We start from the raw sequence: 9,022 nt of genomic DNA on the forward strand, positions 1-9,022 counted from the left end.
TGAAAGTATAAGTAAATAATTGGAAATAATGAGATTAAGTAAAGATAATGACATAAGACCTTGATATAACCTGGAAATAAATCCAAATAATGACATAATATCTTGAAATAATTAGATAATAATTCAAAAGAATAACTAACTTGAAGTAACAGGTTAACAACTCAAAGTAATTATATCATATGTTGAATTAATGAGATGAGTCAACATGAGATAATATTTTTTTAAAAATGATATAATGACAAAGACTAAATAAAGACAATAATTTTGACTTAATGTAGTAATAACTCAAGGTAGCAAATAATCTTGAAATTAAAAGAGATTAAGTTTAAATAAAAAAGCATTAAGTTAAAAAAATGACATCTTGAAAAAATGAGATGATTTGAAATAATATCCTGAAATGATGAGATATTAAGTCAAAATGATGGCATGATATCTTGAAATAAAGACATAATATTTTGAAATAACAAGATAACAATAATAATTACAGTAATTCCTTTAAGTAAGGATATTAAGTCAAAATACAACATACTGTCTCGAAATAACAAGTTACTAAGTCAAAATAATAAGATATTAAGTTAAAGTAATGACATAAGATCTTGAAATTACATAAGTCAAAATGATGACATAATGTCTCTTAAAATACCAAGATAATGTCTCAATAATGGGATCATATTTCAAAATAACAAAGTAATTTGAAATAATTACAAAATACATTTAAATAACAAGATAATTCAACATAATTAGATAATATCTTGAAAAAATGAGATAATGAGAAAGTCAAAATAACAACAATTATTGACATAATGCGGTAATTAATTGAAATTACAAGATATTAAGTGGACATAATGACATGAAATTAATATAATGACAATATCTTGAAACAGTGAGATAATATCTCATCACGAGTTCAAAATAATGGTGTAATATCCTGAAATTACACGATATTAAGTCAAAAATAATGTCATAACAAGATACGTCAAAATAATGACATCTTAAAGTAGTGATATTAAGTCAAAATAGCAATATAATTTCTCAGAATAACAAGTTTTTAAGTCGAAATAATAAGATATTATGTTAAAGTAAGGAGACAAGCTCTTGAAATAATGACATAAGTTGAAATAATGACATGCTGTATCTTGAAATACCAAGATAATAACTTAGAATAATGGTATAATATCTTGAAATAATGAGAAGTCAAAATAATGACACAGTACGCTGAAATGACGAGTTCGAATCATATTACAGTGCCTCTGAGATTTCCAGCCTTCCTTGGGGTCATTTTAATCCTGAATTTTGACAATCAACATGATAAGCCCGTGAACACTAAGAGTAGAGAAATTAAGGCTAGGTAATTATGATACTGAGTGGGAGTGGAAAAGATGTTTAAGCTAGTCACATGCTCACTTCCTTTATCTCTGTCCCTAGTGAAGTCCTAATTAAAGCAACAAAGTTAAACCAATTAATGGCTTCAATGCCTTTCTCCTTGATGTAATTTGTTATCTTTAAAGGTGCTTTGAATCTGCGGAGAGGACAGAAATGAAAAATGGTGACGTGTTCCGACGTTAGGGAGAAAGATTTCCGAGGTTCCAGTTGTCTTCATGTCAAAGCCATTAGCACAGCGTGAAATGAAATTAAGCAGCAATCCTCTCCGAGCTAATGCTCGTTAGGTTGCAGCTCGTGAGCAGATTTATGAATAAGGAAGTCTGCAGGGACTTTGTTCTACCGTATTCTCCTGCGGGTGGGAGACGTTCTGTTGAAAGTTTATGTCAGGAACACTGGGATTAATTGGGTTTAAATCTCAATCGGCTGCCGGAGCTTAGTAAGAGTTATGCACCACACGTTCATCCAACACCCACGGCGTCGCCGATACTGTGACAGGCCATGGCGCTGAGACATAATAATAAAGACACACATGTTTCTGTCTTGGTGTTTGTGGTAATTGAGAACATTTTCACACTTGGCGTAAATACTGGAGTGCGCACCTAGGATCGATTCTGGGCTCATTTGGGGGTGGGATTCAATCACAGGTTCGCTTTCACATGCCAAAGATTTCCGCCCAAAATATTAGTCAATTGTGCAATTCCATTTATCATTTTTGAACTGATTTGTTTGCAAAATGGTTATCATGAGGTACCTCCCTTTATGCTTTTTAAACTCATTTTCCTTTGGTACCAACACTCATATAGCAGCAAAGAACAATGCTTCTTAGATGCATGGAATAATGGTTTCTTGGAATGATGGAATTCCGGCAAATCCGGAGCTGTGAGCTGATTACAGTGCTCCAGTCCCATGAAAGTCAGGTTTTATATATCAATAAGGCATTACATTTCCTCTGCTGATCATAACAGTGATTTCCCCAGCATCACAGAACTTAAAACGGGAAATAATGTGACAACTTGAACCATTCACTTTACTCAGTGTGCAGTGCTGAGAACATCTGTACTCACGTGTGAACACTCAGGTTGTTTTCACGCATGTGTTTTTTTTACAGACTCAAGGCTGTTTGCCCCAAGTGTTAATTTTGGTGAAGTGTGATGGGAGTGGTCCAGAGAACTGATTCCTGATTTTCCACCAAACCCCAGTTTGGCCACATGTGGAAGATGGACAGATTTCTGATTATTTGTCTCCCTATGCTGTGGAAAATCAGGTCTTGAATCTCAAAAAAATTTGATTTTCTGAACTTGTACACTAATATTTTTTTGAAAACATTGTTTTTTTTTTATTTTTACTTCATCACTCACTGTACTGCTGAATCCACCACTGAATCCACCACTCCAGCCAATGTAGATTTTGGACAAGACCCGGACAAACACTTTGTATTCAGTTGGAATTTTAAGCTGTAGTTCAATCTCCTCATCAGTCTACACATAATGTATGTATCCTCGTGTTGCAGCCATTTTGCTTTCTCTACCACTCCATACACAGTTCTTAACATTATTCCTGAGGCACTTGACATAACAGTTTATGACATACTATCACTGGGGCGGAGTGTTTTCAATTCATTTTTGCGTTTCCGTGTGGATGGAGGTATTTTCGAAAATGCTGTCGTTTTCAAAAATATCTGTATATATCTGCACAGGGTCTGAGAAGACAGTGTGTGTTGTGAAAGTGCCCAGAACTGAAGTATCCTGTCTGCTTTGCTTTTTTGCCTGTCCTCGTCCCACTGTAAAGGAAAGTGACAGTTATATAATGCAGTTACAGTGGAAAATGAAGGGAAAGTAATGTTTGGTGTAACATGCTGTCAGCACATCAAACTAGGGAGGGATTGGGGAGAGATCACATGACTCCTGCAAATGCATGAGTCTTCAGTGATGGATACACTGCACAAACCTCACACACACACACACACACACACACACGTAATCTCTTTCAACAGCCATTATATCAACCTATTCACTGCTATTAAGGATGACTCATGTTCCTGTTCTAAATGCATGAAATAGGTTGATGTTTGGAAAGCCAAAAGGAAGTGAACTTACTCACTAAATCCTACGTTTTGCCTGATGGGATGAAGTACATGACCCCAGGACTTGTGCTTCTATCATCCATGTTCAACTGAAAATCTTGAAGATCCTGAAGATGACATAAAAGTGATTATGGAGAAAAGACTACAGTAATCAAAGTGCGTGGCTATTATTTCCATACGCAGGTGAAAAACAGAGTGCCAAAACAGCAGTGTGATGGAGAGATTTAATGTTTCAGAGAAGTTCATTCTATTCATTCATCTTGAGTAACTGCTTTCTAACCTGGTTTAGTAGATTAAATAAATTCTTCATCTGCCTGAACAGCGGATAAGTGTCCTCTGTGGCTATGTTTATGTTAGGTTAAATATATCTAGACGTATAATGCTGAAACATGCACCATCATATATTAAAAAATAACTTCACTCTTTATATATATATATATAGGTGTTTTTTTAATGTTTGTTTTCAAAACTCACATAAAAGGAACTCTGAATGGTGTAATAGAAAAGCATATCATCCTATCATCCAGTCTATTATCCAGAGAACGTGAGTTCAAATCCTGACACCGTCATAGCCATCCATATCCGAGAGCCAAGAGAGCAAAATTGGTCATGCTTTCTGTGTGGGAGGGATGGTACATCCTTATCCCTCTGCCAATCACAATGATATCAGCCAATGATGGGTGTCTATGAGCTCATGTATGTGGAAGAGGGCAGATAGCACAATCCTACAAGTCTGTTACACTGCCCTGTGATGCAGCATGCCATTGCAGCAGTTTGAAAAGATGTAGTCAACTGGCTTCACATGTCTCAGAAGAAGCATGTGTTCCTCCTCAGGTGGTAGTTGTATGACAGAGGAGATCTGGCTGGTGGGTCGGAATTGGCAGGTGACCAAAGTGGGAGGAAATGCTGTTTTCTACCTTTTCGCTTCTGGTTGTAACCAGAACTAAAACTTTAATGGGATTGAAATACATGCAAAAGAGAAATATATTTCAGTTCAGGGGAGCCTGCAGCTTTCAGAATTATATATAGTAGAAGATTTCACTATGTTAAGGGTTTTCCCAGGCCACCAAACATATTGAACTGATGAAGAAAAACACAAATGATTTTTTCATGTTGTTGTAGTGAGTCAATTTCCCCATATGAGTCAACTGAAGAGTTGATGTTTACAATGCTCTGATTTGAGGAGCTGCACCGTGTTATTTCTATAATTCCATATGCACATAGAACAATAAATGATGAAGTGTTGATGCTCGTCAAAACTCCAATCAATAACCACAAACAGCATTCAGAGCTGAGGAGCTGCCACCATCAAATGAATTGATATAAAATCATCAATCCAGCATTGGCTAGGTGTGAAAGTTGTCAATATAATGCTATCTAAGAACATTGCAGATGTTCAACTCAAGCCTGGGGAATATCAGAGGCCTAAACTCTAAACAGTAAAACTTTACATTAAGGTTTCCATAACAAACATTATTTGCAGCAGGAGATAACATTTACAAACCATCAACTTCACTATGAATACACTTTTTAAAAAAAAAAAATAATGAATCCACTCAGCCATATATTGATCTCCTGTTAATTACAAATGTTAATTACATCCAGGAATAAAAATGCTATGACTAATGTGAACCAATTATGAACATTTTTGTGGTGGCTAAATGGTGGATGCCAATATATAGACCTTGAGTTCAGTTAATTACTCTACATTTGGTAACTTGTCATTTAATTGGTCATTATTGTTCACTTATTTTTAGTCACGGATGAAATAAGCATTAGTTGATGAAACTGTATTTTGCTTAAGTAAGGAATAAAAATCTTTTGCGTCAGACGTTATAGGAAAATACTCAATGTCAGGGTGGTGTGACCCTTTAACATTGATTATTTTCCTATAGCAGCATGTTACAAAATACTTTATTCCTCTTAAACACATTGTCATTTTTTTTTTAGCAATTTAGAGTTATGTTTAATGTTGCCTCATGTTATAATAGCAGCTATACATAGTCAGCTCTAATTATTTATTTGTTTGTTTGTTTTAATGATTAAATGTAGTTTAATCATTTAATCATTAAAATGACTAAAATACTTCAAAAATCACATTATTTTATCATCTAAATTTCCTGAAGGTCAAGAGAAGAAGAAAATGGAATTCTCTCAATCTTTTTTTTCTTTATTGTCAGTGATATTGTGGTCAGTATGGATGAGTGGTGGCTTTAAGATGTAACAGACAGGACAGTAAATGAGACAAAATTATAGACAAGACAAGACAAGACAGTAGACGCGACATGGACATGGTACTTATCAGGGTGCAGGGTGGATGGAGGGGTATGGAGGGAGTGTGTAAAGAGTAGTAGTTGGTCTGTCGGTTGAGTTAATGAACATGTATAAACACCAACTTTGGTTTCTGTGAATGTTGTGTGTATGTGTGAGTAATTTAGTTGGCTGTGTTTGTGTGTATTATGCTTGAGCTATGTGATATGGCTTTGGTTATGTGGTTTGTCTGTAGGTCCTTTATTGTTATCTATCACAAAGTGATTCCCTGGTGTATGTCGGTGATGAGTGATGTCCAAATAGACTTAAATTTGGTAGTTTTATTTAGGTTTTTCCAATGTGTGACATTAATGTTATTACATAGTCAGCTCTAATCAGTCTCTCTGACACTGACCCACCTTCCAGAATCCTTTTTTTTTAATTGAAATGGATTATTCCTTATATACAGCATGCTATAAATATCCTACCAATGTACCAGACCAATGGAAACAATTGATTTATTATATTCATCTTGAATACAAACACACAGACATTTCATGATAATGAGCACAAGTAATATCTTAAAGCCTGTGAACTGTGATCTATAGATAGATAGATAGATAGATTTAATGAAAGCAAATCTGTTGATAATTCATTACAAATCTCTGCCCATGTGAAAGACTGAAACTGTAGACTGTATACTAAAGAGGATATGATGGAACGACGAAAACGACTAAACCGAACAGACTGTTATAAGGAGCAAATGTTCTGCAGTAAAGCCTCCTGACACTAATAGACAAACTGTAGCATCTGGAAGAGTCCGAATTTGTTCTCACTTCTGTGAAAAACTGCGCAGGGAGGAAAAATGCAATGTTGTGAAATTTATCTGCACCATCTGTTGTGTCTCTGACAGCGGAGAAAAGGGGGAGAGAGAACAGCAAGGAAAAAGTCCTGATGGTGGGAACATGACAAGAAACACAGGAGAAATAAAGCCACATCTGTTAAAGAGCACAAGAACGAGAGCGATATGGCACCTGAATGACTGCACGGATGTGTGTCTACTCAAATAATGTCGTGGGAATACAGGTGATAAATAAAGATAAGAGTGAGGATTACTTCAGTCTGGATTTTTTTTTTTTTAATCAAGTGTAATAATTAATGAGATCCAGAGGCACATTCTAGCTTTCAGCAGAAGAACACTGAGGCTTTACCTGTGTGATTCCATAACTGGGGTACCATTTGTGTCCTACTGATATTACATTTGCAAATATATTAATATCTAAAGTAATACTTAAAGAAATTTTAAGTATGTTCACATTTCTGATAAATAACTTAAAAACTCTATCTTCAGCACCTAGAAAACAGCATTTTTGTCCCAGCTCACTAGAACTCCATTTAATCATTAAAATACTTCGAAAGTCACATTATTTTTGCTTTATTGTATGAATCCATTTAACATCTCATGCTTTTCCATGGCTCATCTATTATACATTATGAAAAAATGTACATTTTTGTGCCCCAAAATTCACTCAACCCTGTTACCTGAATACATTCACTATTATAAAAATATCTGGAATATTCAACAAGACCAAGAGTTCATCTAAATCTCCTGAAGGTCAAGAGAAGAAGAAAAGGGAATTCTCTCAATCTTTTTTCTTTATTGTCAGTGATATTGACAGACAAGGTCATTTTATGTACAACCCTGTTAATCAGTTTATGGACTGAAAGTAATTTAATAATTAAAATTCTTAGTTAAATCATTAGAATGTCGTCAGGTCATTAGTATGGATGCTAGTTAACCTCATTTTGTGTCAATAAACTCAACCCTGTTAATCATTTAAGAGCAAAATACAACCAAAAAAGAACCCTTGAATTGAGATAATGATGTTTTCTTAGCTTCAGTGCTGAAAAATGACAAAAGAAAGTTTCATTTTTGAGAGTTACAAGAGCTAAATGGCACCACAATCATGGGATCGCCCACCTTCGTTTAAAACTCCTCTTTGATAAAGAATGCCATCTACAAACATCTTCCCAATTTCAAAAAGAACAGCCTGTTTTATTTTTCACCACCAATGCAACTGTAATATAATATAATCTAATGTAATGTAATATAACTGTAATGTAACTGCAATATGATGGGTAAAACATCATCATGTTTGGCAGCTTTTGTTCCTGAGGAAATAAAACAACTTTTGTTGCTTTCCTGTTGACCCTTTTCTGATTATTAATAGGACATCACATTTCATTCTAAAACTTTTCATTATGGGTGAATAACCAAGCTTTCATAAAATTTCCAAACCCTGTCTCCATTAAAAAACTTTATAGCTCAATAATGCGATGTGTAGTGTTATGAAGTCTATTTCTCATAAAGTAGGCATACCACAGGGTGCCAAGTTTTCTGAACAAGAAAGAGTGATGTCAGTAATTTCTTTTATTCGAATGGATTTAACACATTTAATGTATTTAACTTTCACACTTGACCATGTTTGTGGTTTAGAGTAAGGGATTGTATTTAGGATTCACTTTTGCTTAGCAGGAAGTTTAAAGCTTCTATTTTTTCTATATGGCCTTGTGAAACTAGTGGCCAGTGATAAAGCCAGAAAAGAAAGAGAATTTGTTTATTTTATGAACATCATTCTTACAAAATGAGATAATCATCCCCATACTGACAAAAATATGTAAGTGGGGTAAGTTCTTTGGCTTCTAATATGACGATATGGACAGTAGACATACTTACGTCACTTAATTGAAACTGGGAATGTATGAGGAAACAATCCAAACTCAATCTCCAAATTCAAGAAAAACAGTTTTCAGAAATGGCAGTCGGCCTTCCTATGACCACACATCCACCCAGCCAACAAAATCTACAATTATCCAAAAAAAAAAAAAACCAAACTTACCGGCTTTTCTCGGCATTCCAGAGCGAGGATAACACCCAACGTGCTGTTGAAAAGAAAATGGTGCTTGAATGGATACAACGAGTTTAATGACAGGGGAGAATAAGTTGCAAATGTGCAACAGCTGTAACGAAACATTTCTCATTAGCTGCTCACAGAAAGCTCAATCTGGATCAGTGATTTGTTTCTCTGACACCTTGCTGTCACTGCAGCTCTGATTGGACAGAGTCCTGGGTTTGAGGATCATAGCAATTAAATCCAATGTCCTCTGGACCATGTATCTGAATTAGCCTCTTAGCATCAACAGGCCCAATTACCCTGCTGTTTGGCCTTCTAGCACAGCACTGGGACTTGCTACCAACAGCTGTCCATGTGCTTTAGCCTCCATTATAAGATGATAATTGCGGTG

The 9,022-nt window shown here is 35.2% G+C and overlaps 1 long non-coding RNA gene across 1 annotated transcript; it reads right to left on the reverse strand.

Moving 5' to 3' along the window:
- Window positions 1-1,015: 1,015 nt before the first annotated feature.
- LOC113541293 (uncharacterized) lies at window positions 1,016-8,687 on the reverse strand. Its single transcript, XR_003404166.3, has 3 exons — window positions 8,617-8,687; window positions 3,480-3,573; window positions 1,016-3,163 (listed from the first exon to the last, which is right to left on the reverse strand). It is a non-coding gene; the product is annotated as an uncharacterized LOC113541293 (long non-coding RNA).
- Between the last annotated feature and the right edge of the window lie 335 nt (window positions 8,688-9,022).

The sequence above is a fragment of the Pangasianodon hypophthalmus genome, chromosome 22, assembly GCF_027358585.1.
Source record: "Pangasianodon hypophthalmus isolate fPanHyp1 chromosome 22, fPanHyp1.pri, whole genome shotgun sequence".
Classification (NCBI taxonomy): Eukaryota; Metazoa; Chordata; class Actinopteri; order Siluriformes; family Pangasiidae; genus Pangasianodon; species Pangasianodon hypophthalmus.